Source organism: Arvicola amphibius, chromosome 2 (genome assembly GCF_903992535.2).
Source record: "Arvicola amphibius chromosome 2, mArvAmp1.2, whole genome shotgun sequence".
Taxonomy (NCBI): Eukaryota; Metazoa; Chordata; class Mammalia; order Rodentia; family Cricetidae; genus Arvicola; species Arvicola amphibius.
In genome coordinates this window covers 156,191,639-156,209,008 of record NC_052048.2, presented here as the reverse complement: position 1 = coordinate 156,209,008, position 17,370 = coordinate 156,191,639, and positions in this window count along the sequence as shown.

Here is a 17,370-nt window from a genome sequence, read left to right as displayed (position 1 = left end):
ATCATTTCCTCTGTGGGAGAACTTATCTGGGGCCATTTTTCCTTAATGTGGGTTCGAGGAGAATATGAACACGTGTCAACAGCTTCAGATATGAGCAGTGATGCCATGAGAAGTTATTTAAACCTCCATTTAGAGTAACATTTTACAAAGTGTGGAGGAGAGGAAATCACCATGTGGGGGAGAGAGAACCATTTTTTTCTTGTTCAAAAGCATGTGGGTTGATATATTTTTATCTCCTGTGAGTCTTTGACAGTATGGGCTCGGTAAATGTTCTGAAAGAATCAGTGCATCATATGTTCCCAGGTGTTAAAGTTACAGACAGAAGATTGATTTTGTCCGGGTAAGAGCATGAGTAAGGGTGATGATGTGTGCTCACTACAAAAAGATGAGCAATTATATATTGATAAATTTAGTATATTGCTATGTTAATTTTCTGTTTAACAATATGCCATAACTTACATAAATACATGTTATAAGTTACTATTAATACATTTAATACCTTTTCTATAATTTAAAGTTGGTACTAATTGAACAGTTCAAATCACTTACATTTGTTCAAGACAGTATTATGTGTTATTGAATTAATTTATCACTTTTTCACAATGTTCAATGCTTTGAGCATCCTTCTTATGATCAGTGAAATCCAGTCCCTGTGAACGTCCACCTCCCCTTATCAAGATATAAGTCTTTACCTTTTTCCATTTCATTACAGTTTGGGGATTTGGCAGACGCTCATTGGATGGCTGAAGGACATGTTACAGAAAATCTCTTCTGGTTGCCTGTTGACAGAGACTGTAGTCTCTGTATCTCCGAGCAGAGATAGGAGCGCTTTAAGGTACCAGTTTTGCTGAAGTTTCTGTTTGGAGGGGATGGGAGTAGTACCTTCATAATAAAGACACACTGTAATGATGCAATTAGTATTTCTGAGTTTAAGAGTCAAAAGTCAACCTGGGATGGAGTCTCAGCTTTACTGCTTGGTAATTATCTTGGTCTTAGATCAAAAACACATCCTGAATTGTGCCTGAACATCTTTCTCTATGAATTAAGAATGTTAATGCACCTTCTCTTTTGGGTAATTAACAATGAACCAGTTAACATTTGCAACATCCTTAGGACAGTCTCTGAGTCAGAATAAGTACTCTAGGAACATCGGAAAATTTCTCTAAGTAAGAATCACCAACAGAGAATAAGATTTATTGGAATTTTTCTCAAGGATAGCCTGGTTTTTGTACTAGTTACAGCCTTATTTATTAAATCTGTGCCAAATCTTGAAGGAGAGGACCATGGAATAACATGTTTAATTTGGTTTTGGGGTGACACAGTGATATTTTACATTTGTTAGACACCGAGAAAACTACTTACTAAAGGTGGTTCAGAACATCAGTACTTGCTCTATTTAATTTTAGTTTTATTCATCTGTGTGTTTTTGAAATTGTACAGCTTTATACAACTGGAATTGTGGCAGTTGGTGTCATGGAATTTATTTTCATGAGCATCTAGCAACTGTACAAACTGATGGGTTTCATTATGACATATTCATGCATGCGTATAATCATCCTGCTTTAATGTAATTCTAGAATATTTGTACAGCTTGTTGGGAAGTTATGCATGACCTATACATAACACATGCCTTTAGCACATCACTTTGAGATCAAGGACACTGACCATTATGAAAATTTGGAAGCTTATTTATTTATCTGGCCTCAACATTTTCAGCAATGCTGGCTCATAGATCTCTAAAGTAATAAATATATTAAAGGACAAGTGGAGATCATTCAAGTTCCTTCTTGATACAGAAGAACAAGTGGAGATCATTCGAGTTCCTTCTTGATACAAAGGATAGAACACCAAAAGCAATATCGTGCTATAGGGCAAATTGCCCAAGATATGCCTGCCTTCAGGACTTGACAGATGGACACACAGACATTGCCGGCAGTGTTCACATCTCTCTTACTCTCTTTCAGTGCAGGAGGCTGGTAGGTCATGAAGAACCATGAATTGAGTTCAGAGACGATTTAAAACCATTTCTGTGGACTACTGTGAATATTCCTACCTCACAATCATATTACATCAAGTGTTCAAGATTTGCAGTGGCATGGGTAATGCAAATTTAGGCAAAGATCACTGCGAGGGCTGCCACGAGGCTGTGATTCTCAGCATGTCTCCCTCAGTCTCAGGGTGACCACTGCATCACCAGGGTGTCTGGGCTGGGCTAAGTGTCTTTTCTCAGGTTGGCATGGCTACCGCCAATCCATTCTAAGTTCAAGCTCACAAACGAGAATTGCCGAGAAAAGCTCTGAGTAAGATGAAGCGGAGGGTATGAGTGTTAGATAGGAGCTGTGACGTGAGGACCTGCTCCTGTCTCAGCAGCCTTTGCTCCCAGGAAACATCAGCCTCTACCCAGTTCTGCACAGATCCCAGCCACAGGTGCCGCCACAGCCATCTCCCGACTCCAGCACGCCAGGGGTGGGAAGCCACTCAGATGATCCCAGAGTTCTCACCTTGAAGTTGCGTTCTAGTGGCTTGGTGAGTCACTATCGGACTTCCACATCATCTCTGGCTTTTCCCGCATCACCGTCACATCAGGCTGAAGAGATAATTAGCCACTTCTTTCGTATCATTTTCTTCATCACACTTTTCACATCTACCACTTCTTATATCCTGTAAGGCATAATTTCTTTTTTTTAACTTTCCTTTCTTATTTATTCTTTGTGTCTTTCCCGTCATGCATTGCGATCTCACCCATCTCCCCTTACAGCTGCCTTCTGTCCCTGCAACATCCCTCCCCCGACATAAAAATAAAACAAAATAAAGTTTAAATAGGAAGAAATGGGAAATCTCGCCATGGAAGCTGCAGTGTGACACACTGAGTCGTGCAGTAGGCCCCTTGATCCACACATCTTTACGTGCAGGTGCTCATCACAAAGAACCATTGCTTTGGTTCGAGGCCCCTGGTCTCTGCTATACTATCAGCACTGAGTCCTCAGTGGGACTCTTCCTGGGCATCCTATTGCTGCCCTGTGTCATAGAGATCCTGTAGCCCTGGTTATGCAGGACCCCACCCCTACCTGTGCTCCAGCAGATCACAGATGGGTGGATGTTGGGGTGGGCCAACACTTAACCCTGGTTCTGGGCCTGGGAGGTTGCAGGGTTGCTACCCTGTCCGCTCTCCAGTCTTCACCACCAGGGTGAGTTCTCCAGCATTGCCCCGACTAGTTTTCCCCTCACAACAATGAACTCTCTCTCTCTCTCTCTCTCTCTCTCTCTCTCTCTCTCTCTCTCTCTCTCTCTCTCTCTCTCTCTCTCTCTCTCTCTCTCTCTCCCTTTCTCTCTGTCTCATAGTTTCTGGACCCATGAAAGGACTCAGATACAAACAGAACCCCAGAAGGGACATCCAAATAGTGATCAGAGAGAAGCTCTTTAAGGACTGACATTTGTAAGATTCTGTTAATTTATATTCATGGAAACATGGCTAGTGTATATAGAATGATTCCTGTATTACAACAACACAGGAGGAATATTGTTTTGGATTGGCTTGATTAGCAATGAGAATATGCTAGCTAGATATACTCATTACTGTCTGTTGACTCAAGTAGCTAAGAGTGCCTCTAGCGATTTGCTAGACCAAATTCTATTCATTAAATGAAGATGAAATTCAAGAATGCTCTTGTGCTCTGTAAAAAAAAAAGTGTGTCAAGGTTCACAGAGGTTGTAATTTCAACTGGATCTGTAGAACTTTATTAACTGCTCAGTTGCTACCTATGTCTTCCAGTTGGGCCCAGGGCACATACTTACCAAATCCTTGAAAAGCATTAGTATAGAGAAAATCAGGATCTCAGAAACTAAACTAATGGTTCTCTAGCCCTGTGGCTCACCAGATAGAGCAGAAGCTGATGGGTCAAAGACTAAAGAGGATTGCTGGTAGTCAGTCACATCAATCAGCCGGCAAGCTCCCAAGCCCCTAACATTACTTCTTGGTTATTTTTCCAGATATTGAATACAGAGTTAAGATAAACCTACTCCATAATTAGCAAAATACCCCTGGTTTTACCAATCTGAAGACTCTGACTATAGGAAAGATGAACTAGAAGCTCCTAGAACTGCCTCTCTATAGGATAAGCATTTGGTCATTTCTGGAAGGATGATAGAGATGTATGTCCATATCAACAACTTGCAGCTCTTAAAGCAATTCTACCACATCTCATTCACTCACCTATCTGTGCTCTCCAGGAAACCTAGACTGGAACTCTGTGTGCATGATCATATGGCTAACTGTGCCTCTTAGATTTTGCCAGCTAGGCACAAACTCTAGTCACATGGGAGAAGGAAACCTTCAATGAGGAACTGCCCCCATCAGACTGGTTTGTGCACATATTTATGGATCCTTTTCTTGATTAGTGGTTGATGGTGGAGGATCCAGCTCAGAGCCAGCAATGCCATCACTGTCCAGGTGACCCTGGGCTGGGCAATAAAGGTCTCTGGGTAAGTCAGAACCAGCAAGCCAGTAAGCAGCATTCCTCTGTGATCTCTGCTCCAGTTTCTGCCTCGGGTCTCCTGCCTTGACTTCCCTGGCTGATGAACTATAACTGAGAAGCTTAAATAAAGCCTTTCCTCCCCAAGCTGCCTTTAGTCAGCCCTTGCTTACAGCAAAGCAAACTGATGCGCTAATTGAGTAATCCTGCTGCAACTGCAACACCACATGTGGAGAAAGCCTGCAAACTCACGGCACTTATTAGTGTCCTAACCGGTGAACTGTGCTTTCTATCTTATTAGAGCAATAGATTTGGATTACCACGGGAACTAGCTTTGCAGTTGTTAGGTGGCGGCAGAGAGGAATGAACAGGAGGAGAATGCCCTTAAGTGCGGTGCTGCAGTGCAGGAATATAGTACACTGTACTGGAAAACTGGAGTGTCTTTGTCCAGTGTCACCTCACCTGAAGAATACAGCAGTCAGCTGCGTTATTGTCTTAAGGACAAAGATGTGCAATGCAAATTATAAAAGAAAAATCAGGAATATCAAATTTGGCTTTGTGATTTGAAGAAAAATAAATGGACATAACATATAAGCGTGCATAAAATTTGATTCATTCTTATTACCTATAATTTTATATAGAACATTTTGTTGGTGAATATATATGATATCAATATATATGATATATACATATAACACATGTGTCATATATGACACACACATATATGTCATTCAAGATGAAATTACGAAGAAAAAGAGACAAGATTAGTCCAGTTATCCTAGGCTTAGAGCTGAATACAATAGTATGTGGAGGGTTATAGGTGGAAGACTGGAACAGCAGTAGAATAATGGTTATTTTCTATTCTTTGTATCCTGTTCTTTGTCTATACCCTTTTATGTTTGCTAGGATTCTACCCAATGGATAGACATCTCAGCAGAAGCTTATTTCTTTAGTTTTATTGTGTATAAACTTGTAATCCAGATTCTTCCACTTAATCTCTTCCTATGTCATTCTGTGGGCTGAGTCTTTGTAATGATCAAGTGTCATTACAAGATCCATTCTGGCCTGGCTGGTAGAAGAGCTGACCAGGTTATAGCAGTAGCATTGGCTGAGGTTCTGATGACAGACAGCATTCTGTGCCCAGTGATACTGATTTCAATGCACATCATTGTGTCCTTGCTATGATGTCCCCAGTGGCTCTACAGTCCTGACTTCAAACCCTAGTCCGATCTATGAGCCTCTGTGTTTATTGCTCTGCCTTCCTGTAGCTCAGGTACCAGTTGAAAATATTTATTCTGCTTTCTCCTTAACCAACTATAGTGAATTAATGCTTTAATGTTTCTCACTGCTGTGAATGTAAGCTTTGTTTTATCCATTTCTAAGATTAGGTAGAGGTGAAATAGCTTGCCCTAGATCACTTGCTAGTCAGTAGTTCTAAGGATTTAATTGATGTCTAGTTTTAAAGGCATTTATATTTATTAATTTTTCATGTATAATTCATTACAGAAACACTGTCTAATATACATTTGTGTAATTATTAGTAACAGAAAGCCAATATTTTGGTGGTATTTGTATTTTGGTTTAGTTTTCTAATTATTTTTCCTTATTAAACTCCTGTGTAGTTGTGAGTCATAAAATATTATTTTGGTTTCCTTATGTTTATTATATTTTGTTATATATTGTTTGAGATCATATAAATTCTCAATAGCATCCTCATGAAAACATTTATTTGAGAATCAACTGTCTACTGTTCAATTCCTTAAACCAGGAATGCCTTTATATGTGTTTTATCTACTTCAATTTTTTCATCAAATAGTTATGTTTTTTCCATCAGGGATAAAACTTTGTAAATGAACCCATTGGGGAACCCAGCTGTCTTTACATAGCAGGAGGCAATGAAGAGATGTTTAAAGAAATATCCTGAAACCATGTGGAACAATAAGACAAACACACAGATATGCTTATACTGAACCAGAAGCTGGGAATGCCATTCACAGCCAGTTAGTATGACAGACACACAATTTTTTGAAGCTTCTTATTTCTATTTTGCAGTTTCAGAAGTAATGGGAGTCATTTATATAGGCATAAAGAAGGTAATGAATGACTCCTCGGAAGGGAAGATAACTGTAATCAGGGATACTGTGTCTTTTTCTATTACTTCATTAATATTTATGTTTATATACCCAATATTGAGATGAATATTTCCAATGCATAAATAAGTAATGTTCATAGAGAAATATTTATGATGAGGACTTAAGGGAATCAGAATATGTTTTAAAACCCAACAAAGGCAAACTATTCATATTCATTCCTATAACCTTTCTCATGATCATATCAAGCTACTGAATATTCAAATTGTAAGAAAAGAAGACAATGCTTGGTATAAATGTGCTCCTTTTAACTTGTTCTATTATTGTTTGCTTTGCTTTGGTAAAATTGAGTTTGAGGGAAGATTACAAGGATAGCTAGAAGGAGTCTTCTTCCCCGTTCAAATGCATGTTTAACAATCAGCAGATGATGGTGAGGGCTAGGGCTCCCAGATTCATCACTCATTCGGTATCTGAGTTGATGGTCTAATGAGTCAGTCAGGCAGAATGACTCACTGCAGCACCAGTGGCGAGATTCAGACCCACACATTAGTGTTCAGTGCGGGGAGAATTAACAACTTTCTCCACAAACTCAGATCAGAAGCCCAAGGAAGCCAGAGGCCATGGAAGTGCTGCCTCAGAATTCAGTGCAACAGCCACACCAATTTGACTTTTGTTTCTGATATGTACATGGCTGGAGATATTTAGCAATATGCTGTGGTCTCTTCAAAGGGAGACCAGTCACTAAGATGAACTCTGAAACATGTGCTAGTTCATGTATCTCTCTCTGTGAACCATGACATGTCCTGCTATTCACCTTTCACGGAAGCATTAGCAAATGTGTGCTTCTTTTTCTGGTGCCTCAGTGACAGGTTTTAGGCAGTTACTCCCACATGGTTGTATGATTTTTACTTTAAAAATATTTTTTTTTAAAAATTACCTTTTATGAGCATAACTAACTATTTTAACTGACTTCAAGGCTCACTTCATGAGATGCAATCTATACCTGGGCACTGCTAAATTGGCCAAGACTCTAAGGTTACATAGGTGCTGAACCTAGGGTAGACCGCCGCTATTATTCTGATAAGTGAACATAGCAATCAAATGACTCCTAATGACGTATTGTTATACCCATAGATGAGAGCATTGCTTAACTCTCATCAGAGAGGCTTCTTCTTGCAGTAAATTGTAATTAACAAAGATATTCATAACTGGACATGTGCACAGTGTGGGAGACAGTGGAACACTCACTCCTAAGTGGGATATCTTCTTCACATTCCTCCCTCAAGGCTTGTGGTTTTATGGAGGAGCCTGAAAGGTGGTAAGAGTTGGAAGGGATGGATGATTTCAAGGACACACAACAAGACTGATGCACATACAAACTCTCAGAGACTGTGGCAGCATACTTGAGACATATACAGGTTCAAGTCACATGGAGTCCCAGCCCGGAAAGACCAAGGCAGAGGAAGTAGACATGGAGTCCTATACCCAGCCAAGAGAAACTATTTCCAATAGATACTTTCTGGCCAAGGGAAAATCAGTTTTCTTTAACGAAGTATCACTGGCTTTTGTAACTATATTGCAGGAAAGGTCCCATGCCCAGGAGCAGTTGGCCAGTACAAAATGAACTTCATCTTTTCCTTGTGGACTTTTTTGTCAGGGACCAGCCTCTACAAAAATACCACTTACTAGGGTAGGTAGGTAGTGTGGAGATTAGAAATATAAGTAAATGATGTGGGAGGTCCTTCTGTATATGTGCTGCTTTTATTGGTTAATGAATAAAGAAATTGCTTTGGCCTATAGCAAGGCAGAACAGAGATAGGCAGGGAAAACTAAACTGGATGCTGAGGGAAAGAAGGCGGAGTCAGGAGATGCCATGGAGCTGCTGCTGGAAATAGACGAGCCAGAACCTTGCTGGTAGGCCACGGCCATGTGGCCATACACAGATTAATAGAAATGGGTTAAATTAGATGTAAGAGTGAGCTAGAAATGTGCATAAGCTAATAGGACAATCAGTGTTGTTGTTAATACAGTTTCTGTATGGTTATATTGGAGCTGAGTAGCCTGGAACAAACAAGCAGCCTCCTACCACAAGTAAAGCGTACAGAGATACAAAAATAATAAAGCAGAAAAACATAGAATAGTACTAGAAGGGCGTTTCAGTCAATAATGAAATCTCCTGCATTTAATTTTCCATACACATTTATACCCTAATACAACAGGGGGAAGAAGGCAACCAAAGACTTCTTTAACATGATACAAAGGACAACTCAAACAGTTAATTGCTTTTACACTTTGAGATACAAGTCATTAGCATTCTGTTGTTTAGGCAGTGAAGCTACTCTAGACCAAGTATCCTGAAGGCAGCCACTCCCCAGGTAACCTCATTTTACAAAAAAAAAAAAGAAGTATACATGGAATGGATCTACTTGTATGAGCCATCTTAACATCAAAGACAAAAACCAAAACCCAAGTAACCACATCCTGAGTCAGAATGTGTAGCTACACACTTGTCAACCATTTTGAGTAACCTCCAAATTCTCTGACCATCAGACAGGGTGGAAAAAGGCTCACATTTTTGGGCCTCCACACTTTTTGCTTTTCTTTTTTATTCTGTTTGGGCATTTTTTTGTCATATTGGTTTTTGTGTGTGTTTGTTTTAACATTCATTCTTAATATTTGCTTGTTTTTTTGGAGAAGGAAAGAACATGAGGGAAATGCAAATCAAAACAATGCTGAGATACCATCTTTCACCTGTCAGAATGGCTAAGATCAAAAACACCAACAATAGCTTATGCTGGAGAGGATAAGGGGAACACTCATCCATTACTGGTCAGCATGCAAACTTGAGCTACCACTTTGGAAATCAGTATGGCTGTTTCTGCGAAAAATGGGAATCAACCTACCTCAGGATCCAGCAATACCACTCTGGGGCATATACCCAAAAGATGCTCAATTATACTACAAAAGCATTTGTTCAACTATTTTTATTGCAGCATTATTTGTAATAAACCAGAACCTGGAAACAACATAGATGCCCCTCAACCAAAGAATGGATAAAGAAAATGTGGCACATTTACACGTTAAAATACTATTCAGTGGTTAAAAAAAATGACATCTTGAATTTTGTATGTAAATGGATGGAACTAGAAAACTATCCTGAGTGAGGTAACCCAGACCCAAAAAGATGAATATGATATTTGCTCACTCATTAGTGGATACTAGCTATAAACAAAAGATATTGATCCTATAGTTCATGATCCTAGAGAAGCTAAGTAATAAGGTGAACCATAATCAAAACATTTATAGATCCATCTGGAAAGTCAAAATAGACAAGATTGTCTGACAAAATTGGGAGCATGGGAGTGGGGGGAGAAGAGAGAGTGGAAGGGGAAGAGGTGGGGAGAAGAGGAGGGGTGAGGAGAACTTGAGGCAATGGGATGATCAAGATGGAAGAAGGACAGAGATGAGAGCAAGGAAAGAGATATCTTGATTGAGGGAGTTATTATGGGGCTAGCAAGAAACCTGGCTCTAGTGAAATTCTTAGGAATCCACAAGGATGACCCCAGTTCCGAACTGGCCTTTCCCTGTAGTCAGACTGATGATTATCTTAAATATCACTATAGAACCTTCATCCAACAACTGATGGAAACAGAGGCAGAGACCTGCATCAGAGCACTGGACTGAGCTCCCAATGTCCAGTTAAAAAGTGGGAGGAATGAGAATATGAGCAAAGAGATCAAGACCATGATGGGTTCACCCACTGAAACAGTCTACCTGAGCTAATGGGAGCTCACCAACTCTAGCCGGACTGGGAAGGAACAAGCATAGGTCCAAAGCAGTCCTTCTGGATGTGGTTGACAGTTGCATGGCTGGGGCAGACTTGGGGGGGGGGGTACACTGGCAGTGATACCCAGATTATCCGTACTGCATGTACTGGCTTTTTGGGAACCCATTCTCTTTGGATGGATACCTTGCTCAGCCTAGATATAGTAGGGAGGGCCTTGGACCTTCCCCAAAGCAATGTGCCTTACCCTCTCTTAAGATTAAAAGGGGGTAGGGTGGGAGGGCATGTGGATGGATGGGAGGAAGAGAGGGAATGAGAACTTGCATTGGTATGTATAATGACAAAAGATAGTTTGTTTTCTTTTTAAAAAAATAAAAAATAAAATTAAAAAAAGGAATGTTTGTAGGTTAAAGGTGCTGTCTTTGTCATGACCTGAAAGACTACAACTTCTTTCTGGCCGAGGGATGTGATAAAAGATGAGAATTTTTAAATCTCTTTCTCTCTCTCTCTCTGTCTCTCTCTGTGTGTCTCTGTCTGTCTGTCTGTCTGTCTCTCTCTCTCTCTCTCTCTCTCTCTCTCTCTCTCTGTGTGTGTGTGTGTGTGTGTGTGCAGGCATGAGTGTAGTTGCCTGCATGGCACGGTGTGTGCATGGTTCAGAGGACAAGCTTAGATGTAAGTCTTTGCCTTCTGTCTTTTCTGAGACAGAATCTCTTGTTCATTGCTTCGTATGGTAGACTAGCTGGCCAGGGGACTTCCAGGGGTTCTCCAGTCTCTGTAAAGGCAAAAAGGAGAAACCAAACTGAGAACCATCTTCATCTTGATCTGCTGGCTGACAAAGGGCAGTGTGACCAGCTGCCTCTCGTTCATGCTGCCATTCCTTCCTTGCCAGGATAAATGGGAATCATTCACACTTTTAAGTCCTTAAGTTTCTTGTTGGATAATTTGTTACACTGACAATAAAGTACCTAATAGTTCTCCTTTCATAGAAAAGTCCCAAAGTAAGCATAACAGATAAGATCTGTGCAAGCAGAAAGGACCTAGACAGGTATAGGGAGGGAATCCGTATCTAGGCTCTCCAAATTTTCAGTCAATATGATCAAGATTAGGATCAAATGTGCCAATTTTGGATAATGTTTTAACTCTTGCTCCCTTAAAAACATATTGAGTAAACATGGAAATATACTATAACATAGCATATGCAAAAATATATAGTTGTGTATGGTGATTTCATATGTTTCTGGGTATAACTATTGGCAAATGATTGTCTCTAAAAACCACTGAAGCTGAATTCCATAGCGACCCAGTTTCCCTGGTACCATAGATTCATTTGTAGGAAATTGAAACATAAAGCACACTTTAGAATGAGAGTCCTGTGTGTCAGAAGGTCTGCAAACCCAGAGAGAGAAGTCTCCATTGCTTTGTTTTCTTCAAACTACATATGGATATATTCAGACATAATATACTCTGTATCCAAATAGAATGAGAGACCTGTGTGTCAGAAGGTCTGCAAACCTAGAGAGAGAAGTCTCCATTGCTTTGTTTTCTTCAAACTACATATGAATATATTCAGACACAATATCCTCTGTATCCAAATAACTCTGCTTCCTCCCAATAATTTGAGGCATGAGAACTGAAAGCATAAACTGTCCCTCGAGGGTAGGGAAGGAGTGCTCCTTTCTCTGCTGCTGGTGAGGGAAACATTTTAATCTTGAGCGTCAGTCTGTCCCCTTTCTCGAGACGGTGGCATTTCTTTGTGTCTACAATAGAAAAATGACACCAATTTAGTCCTGTACTTTGCAAACCCACGCTTGTGCTTGTCATATTTCTTGAATTATCACAGTTCTCCATCAATTGTGTCAGACAGAGCAGGAAATTAGGCTGTGGGTTGGGTCCTCTGAAGATACAGATATACAGATTTCTGTAAAGCATTCATAAGGGTAGTACTCTCTTATAGGATGATGGCATGTGTGTGTGTGTGTGTGTGTGTGTGTGTGTGTGTGTGTGTGTGCATGTGTGCCTTTAACTTTGGGATAGAAGTGCTTTTAGTAATGAAGACTTTTTTGAACATCTTTACTTTAGGACTTTCATGATCTTGGAATTTAGTTTGTGGTCCTTGAGCTGAGCTAATTGCCCGAGGTCATAGGACTCTACTGATGGCTTTGCATATTCAAATAGATATTCTGAATTTTGTTCAGGGTAAGGAATCTCAATAAAGCTGTTCAGTCAAGATTTTAAATATTAATATAATCTGCAATTTTAATGGTGCCAAGCAGTTTAAAGGTCTCTGAGTTCAACACATTTATTTTGCAGATGAGAAAACAAACATCCAGAGAGCTGGTAGGTTTTACTAAGGGACATATGGCTAGTTAACAGCAGATCTGGTAGCAGAGCTTCAAAGCAGAAAGCTTTTTCATATTCAGGCTAGAAAATGTGGAGACAGTGAGAAGCCCAGGGAAGCACCTGACCAGCAGCTGCGTGTTCATTATACAGCTGTTAAGTCTTATCATTTCATTATGTATGCTTCCTTTCTAGTTAAATAAAAACATCAGTGTCACCATGTAATTTGTGATATTAATGCTTTGCCTTCCAAATAAAATCAAACAGGATGCATTCTCTGAAGCGTGCTGTTCACCTAGCTCTTCTGCCTCTGCCTTTCTCTCCTTTCTTTTAGAAGTTCTTGGGTTGAACCCAGGGCCTGACACACGTTAGGCAATCATGCCACCACTGAGCTCTGTCCCTAGCCCTGAAATTCACTCTCATTACTGGTCATTGTTTTCAGTATTTGTAAGTAAACAAAAAGCTGTGCTTTTCCACATGTGACTATATCACAATGTATTTCTCTCTTTACCTCAGGGTTTCTATTGAGATTTGTATCATCACACTGTGAGAAGTACTTTTTCTGCACATCTCCTGTGCTCAAATGCAAAAATTATTACTTTCTTAGAAGTTGTCATTTTCAGTACTACCTGTATCACTAAATTACTTTGCAATGTGTTCCATAGAATTGTTAAGCAACGTCAATCCAATGGGTAGGAAATGCTTCTCATTGTGATTTCAACCATGTTCTCCTTATTAATAATAAAATCCATCACGACTTCTTACCTGTTATCAGTTAGCCAGGGGAGTTAACAATAATGCTGAGTAACAAATAACTACTAACTTAGAAGGAATTATTTGCTTTCATATGTCTCCTAGCTAAGTGGTGACGATTTATGCTCGAGACTTCAGGCCTGTACATGCAGGTCTATGCCATTATGTCTTATCGTTGAGCTAGAACACTAACCTAGAAGCATTTTGCCCTTGTTTTCTTTGCTGTTTGAAGTCTTCCTGTAATGATATTCTTTCCTGGGATTTGCATCAAACATATTTGTAGCTGGCTTTTTAAAGTTGGTAGCCACTTTAATTGCATTTACACAATATACTTACACTCCTGTTTTCCCACATTTTATGTTTTTAGTATCACACTTCATATCTTCTTATAATTTGTATCACTTAAGTAACTATATTCAAACTTGTTTCCCTATGGTGGGATGCTATGCGCAGCTTTAATGCAGGCTTGTTTTGCCCCAACTTAATGTGTCAGACTCTGTTAACCATGGAAGCCCTTACCCCTTGGCAGAAGTGGATAGGGGTGGGCTGGCGTAGGGGTAGGAGGAGAGGTGGGAGCAGGAGAACTGTGGTTGGAATGCAAAATGAAATTTAAAAGAATAAATTAAAAGAGAAAAAAACAAAAAATTGTTAATCCAGCCCCAGCAAGAGCATAGGTAGCTACCCCTGACACACACACACATCATGTGTAATGAATTGGTACAGCTGTTCTGGAGGAGAGTGTGCTGTAGATTAGAACACCCAAACTTCTGAAGCCTCCATCTCCTTTGATTTGGCAATCCCAAACCTGGAATGTAAGCAGATGGATTACTAACCCTAATCACAGACAAGGAAGTCTAGTGTTAGGTTTCTTGATGATGCCTTTTCTGAATGTGACTGAAGAGCTCAGAAGAAAGCTGGGGTAGGCAAGTAAATGACTGCTTATGGAGATTTGAGCTCTAGTTTGTAGGGCTGTCTGGAAAAATCCTTTCTTAATAGTTTGCACCCAATGAAGACCGGTAATTCCTTTTCCTGGGATTCATCTGTGGTTTGTAGCTTTTGCAGGTGTCACACACATGTTATAAATTCTCCTTTTGGTGTTTGTTCTTGGTGATTAGAGCTGCTAAGAGAAACATTTGTATAATGTTGATTTTTAAAGATTTTTCAAAGGAGGGGGTTGTTAAATAGGAAGTGTTGTAGTGATGTTTTGCTTGTAATCTAACAAATAAAGCTTGCCTGCAGATCAGAGTGCAGAACTAAGTCACTCGTTAGCCATAGAGGCCAGGTAGTGGTGGTGCACACCTTTAATCCCAGCTCAGGAGACAAAGGCAGATGGATCTCTGTGTAGACTTGAATGTCCTGGAACTTGCTTTGTAGACCAGGCTAGCCTCAAACTTACAGAGATTTGCCTGCCTCTGTCTCTTGAGTGCTTGGATTGAAGGTGTGTGCCACCACTGCCTGGCCTCTAGTATGGCTAGCCCTCTAATCTTCAGGCAAGCTTTATTTTATTTGTTAGATCATAAACAAAATATCACCATAAAGAGTAAATAGTGTTAAGATTTATTTTCAATTTTACCCATAGATCATGACTTCTGTTGCATGTAAAAAGTCAAGCGAAAACTGACAACTTCGGCCAGGCAGTGGTGGCTCACGCCTTTAATCCTAGCACTCGGGAAGCAGAGGCATGCGGATCTCTGTTAGGTCGAGGCCATCCTGGTCTACAAAGCAAGTTCCAGGACAGCCAGAACTGTTATACAGAGGAACCCTGTCTCAAAAAAATCTGAAAACAAAAAAAAAGACTGACAACTTTGTACGTTAGTAACTTATGGTTTCAGTATGAGTTTCAGGCCCTCATTTCTGGCAGCACTTCTAAAGCACAGTTAGGAGTTAGGGCAGATGCTATTGAACCAGGCTCATCCTCTCAGCGCTCGCTTGCCTAAGCTTTCTGATTCCGGCTTCTGCAGCTCTGACTGGAAACTTTCCTTCCCTCTTGACATCTCCTCAGATCAAAACCCAGGGAAGACTGGGCGTCCCGAGGAACTACTGCTCAGAGGCAGTCATCGACCTGGACCATGGGAGATAACGCAGTGTCCTCGTTCCTGGGCTGCAGTCAGCCGGCTGCCTGCTGCTTGCCTGCCTAATGCTGCATCAAGATGAGTCCTGTTTCACAGGCCAGCAACCTACTTCGGAGTTGATTGTCTTATTTTTTTCCTGTTTCTATCTACCCAGTTCTAATCCTTTCCTGGGGTGATCTACAATCACCTCTCAAGGTTCTCAGGCTTGTCAAGTGTTCTGGTGAAGTCCACCCAGATTGTACTTTTTTTTTTTTTGCCAATTATCCTGAGGGAGGAAATATCATATAACCAAATAAATTGGAAAAATTTGGTATTTGCTTTCTTTCTCCTTGTACATTTATGAATTTAAATAGAGTGGGTAAAAACTTCAAAACTTTCCTAATAATCCAGAAAATTATCCAAATGATGTTATTACTACTATATTTTTCTTCTTTTCATGCATTTGTGTACATGATATACATGCACGTATGTGTGTTTGTATGTGTGTGGGGTGTGCATGCACATGTACACACGCTTGTGGAGAACTAAGGTTGAAGTCAGGAAGCTTTCTCATTGTTTTTCCCTCTTATTCTTTTTGAGGCAGAGTCTCTCAATCAAACCCAGACTTGATGTTGTGTCTAGTCAACCAGTCCAGCGTTCTCAGGGGCTCGCCTTCAAAAGCTGGCACTACAGATGGACTATCATGGCCGCATCACATTTACATGGGTTCAAACCCTCATCCTCTTGCTTTGGCCAGCACTTTAACCCTAGTCCACTAACACTGTTTTCATTCAATACTTAGTATCTCTTTAAACTAATTTTCTGTGGTAACACTTTGGGAAATAAAAAAAAGAGGGAGAATTGACGCACAAAAGTAGTTAAGTGTTCCTGTGTTTGTTACTTAAAACCCATTCTAAGCTAGAAAGTAATATTTTCCTACTGTTAATCTTTGGCGTGCAAGCATCAAATACTTTTTAAATATTTATTTTATTATTATTATGTATGTGTGTGTGTCCACCGTGTCTGTGAGCTTAAAGGACAACTTTTGTGAGTTGGTTCTCTGCTTTCCTGTGAATTCTAAGGATCAGACTCAGGTCATCAGGTTTCAGTGAATCATATTGGCAAATAACTATGTCTTTGGATTGTATTGGATTGTAATAGAATAGTTTTGTTGTTGTTGGTGGTGGTGTTTTTCAAGTCAGATTTTTTTTTTCTGTGTAGCCCTGGCTGTTCTGGAACTCAGTCTGTAGATCAGGCTTGCTTCAAACTCAGAGATCCACCTGTCTATTTCTTACAAGTACTGGGATTAAAGGTGTGCTTGATTTTTTTTTAAAAATTTCTGTTTGGGTTGCAGACTTGTGTTTCACTTGTGTTTTTAAAGAGTATTAAAATGACCTTTGGCATTAGAACAGAATTTCCAACAGTTTCTGAAATGACCCTAAACATACTTCTGTAGTTATGTACTAATACTTTTACATGAAGAAGTGTTCCCACTATTGATGATTATAAAATGAAAATAACAATTCCTTCTGAAAACATTGACAAGGATCTGTGTCCTGCAGTATTGAATATTCAGCCAAGATTTGATGCTTTGTGTAAAACTAAACAATATATCACACCATTAGTATCCATATTTGATTCCATCTTTAATAAACATTAAACTTATATGTATATCAAAATGCTGTTTTAAAATAAATTTCTTTAAGAGTTATTATCAGTAAGTGTTTGATTTGTATACCAATTTTATGTAGGTGTATACTCAGTTTTCTGTCAAACTTCTCAGATGGAAAAGGGTCATGAGTTTAAGAACCGTGTAAATGATGGCTAACTAGGTGGTACCCTCCTGGGTGGTAATTTCCTAGAGAAAATATCAATTTTATCTT